Here is a 2,727-nt window from a genome sequence, read left to right as displayed (position 1 = left end):
TGGGTGTGTGACTTTCAATTTCCCTAAGCGTCCAGGAGTCTGAGATTGTCAGTTACTACAAAGTAGAGAAGTAATGAGATTGGTGTGAAGCAAATTTAATATTTTAAATATTGGGTAAAACCTAGCCCTTGCTCTAGACATATAGATTAAGATGATACTGCTGTTTTTTTTTCATGTATTTGTTGTTGTTACTGTTATTATTTGTAACAGGCCTGTTATTCCATTAGTATGGGAACTCATAATGAGGAAACTGCTTCTATCATTTCAGATCACACCTGCCTATTGTGCGACTTGGAGAATTGCCCAAAGTAGTTTGCAAATACTTAGAATGTTTGGCAGATCCTGTAAGGTAGCACACATAAAATTATTATGTAGAGAGAAGAGCCAAGACACACAGTGAAATGAGAGAATGGAAGGATTCAAGGCAGAAATGAAAATAAATTTTACTTCCAGGATTAAGTAAACCTTTTTGTTTTCTACTAGTAGAGAACTAATGTACATATTTTTTCTATTTCCTGGGATTAAAATAACCCTAACTGTCTTTAAGATGTATGAGCACTTGCTAGGGATACATTCCTGTAAATGTAAGTCAAAATGTTGAAGCAAGTAATTCAATGTAAATAAGCAGTTCCATCAACTCTGGCTACCTTCCCCTATACTGTCTGTTCTTTATCTTGTAATGTAGGTAAAACAAAAACAGGAAAAGAAGACCTATCCTTGCTTCCCACTGTTACTAGCAAACATTCCTTCTGGTGTCTTCACTCTGGAAGCTCTCTTCTTTTGAGGTTCATTACAAGTGCATATATAATGTTCCTATAGTCTACAGATGTCATCCTTCCATTTCCTATATCAAGGAGTTCAGTACTACTGCCTTCTTACATGGAGACTTCAATATAATTATTGATATTGATATTCTCTTAGATGGCCTAATATCCCAGTTTATTAATTTCTCCAGCCCCAATTACCTGTCCTCCAAAGGTATTCCACCTCAGCTATCAGCACAGATTTTCACACGGTCCATTCTTTTCATGGTTTCCTGTAACTGATCTTGAATTCTGAAATATCCCTTTATGATTCATTTTTTCCCTACTTCTCCCTTTATTCCACTCTGCACAATATTTTTAACTTCCCTGTAAATTCTAGTTGCTCCCCAAAGATAACTCCCTCATTTGTTCAACATGTCACCAAACTTTCTTTGCTTCAAAACTTTGATTTTAAAGTTGCTGGTTTAACTATATACTTTCTTGAACCTGTTAATTTCTAGTTTTCTTGTCTTATTGCCATTCACATCATGTTAATCCTCAATGCTTAGTCACAAAAGTCACCTACCTTATCCCCTTCTACCCTTGTGCTATTAAATACCACTAAAAAAATGGTATTCTTATCATGTTACCTGGACCAGGCCCTGTTCTAAGTGCTTTACAATTATCTCATTTGAGAGACCAGTGATCAATAAAGAGTTCACGATGGCTAAGGGTGACCCCAAGAAACCAAAGGGCAAGATGTCTGCTTATGCTTTCGTTGTGCAAACTTGCTGGGAAGAGCATAAGAGGAAGAATCTAGAGATTCCTGTTAATTTTGCAGAGTTTTCTAAAAGTCCAGCAAGAGTTAGAAGACTATGTTGGGGAAAGAGTAATCCAAGTTCTATGAGATGACAAAAGCTGATAAAGAATGGTATGATAGAGAAATGAAAGACTATGGACCAGCAAAAAGAAGGATCCTAGTGAACCTAAAAGGTCATCATCTGGCTTCTTCCTTTTCTGTTCACAATTTCATCATAAGATCAAGTCTATTAACTCTGGAATATCCATTGGAGATATGTCAAAGAAGCTTGAAAAAATATGGAACAACCTGAGTGATAATGAGAAGAAACCTTATAATAATAAGGCAGCTAAACTGAAGGAGAAATATGAGAAGGATGTCACAGATTTTACATAAGATGAGAAGTTCAATGAGGCAAGGGGTTGGGGGGAGGCTAAAATGACCAGGAAAAATGTAGAGGAAGGTAAGGAATAGGAAGAGGAGGAGGATGAAGGTGATGAATGAACCTGTACCGTATTCTCTTTCGATGTGAATAACATAGAGTAGAGGAAACACCTTTAAATGAAACACCTCTGGTTTGTGATGGTGTCAATTGCCCTCATTAGGATTGGGCTTCTGATCACACAGCTTCTCATAAATGCTTTTAGATAGACATTGTAACCAGATTTCAAGAAGTAGCTAAGGATATCTTGAAGCATCCAGAAAATATAACAAAGTTGTACATATTTCTAAACATTTTTAGAAATGAAAAGGCATTCTAGTATTCTCCTCACTCTGTGCACTTTTGTTGTTGGTGTAAAACAAAAAATATTTACAAATGTTTACCGGCATTTTCTTTTTAATTCAAAAAGTCATGTTTAATTACACGGTCATTGGCTAGAAAACTCTGGGTTATAAACTGAGTTTGGAAAAAAAAAAAAAACAACAAAATCCCCCACCCTTCTAGACCGATTCTTGGGATCCAGGCTTGAAGGGGCCATGAGGCTCATCTGCCTTTCCTAAGGGGCTGCAACCCAAAGCCTGTACTGTGAGGGTAGATCTCAGATACACTGCAGTGGGTGTCTATTTAAATTAAAAGTTGTCTTTCTGTATATATAGTGAAATAGCACCCAGCTACCATTCTTATATGTCACAGGAGGTGGGGGGGGTCAGCTCACATGAAAAAGTGTCTGGATTTTTGGTTTT

General features: G+C 36.8%; 1 pseudogene; it reads left to right on the top strand.

Moving 5' to 3' along the window:
* The first annotated feature begins 1,466 nt into the window (after positions 1–1,466).
* LOC118831970 lies at positions 1,467–2,046 on the top strand (annotated as a pseudogene).
* Positions 2,047–2,727: the final 681 nt, after the last annotated feature.

The sequence above is a fragment of the Trichosurus vulpecula genome, chromosome 9 (genome assembly GCF_011100635.1).
Source record: "Trichosurus vulpecula isolate mTriVul1 chromosome 9, mTriVul1.pri, whole genome shotgun sequence".
Lineage (NCBI taxonomy): Eukaryota > Metazoa > Chordata > Mammalia > Diprotodontia > Phalangeridae > Trichosurus > Trichosurus vulpecula.
This window is presented reverse-complemented; position numbering and strand designations above follow the sequence as displayed.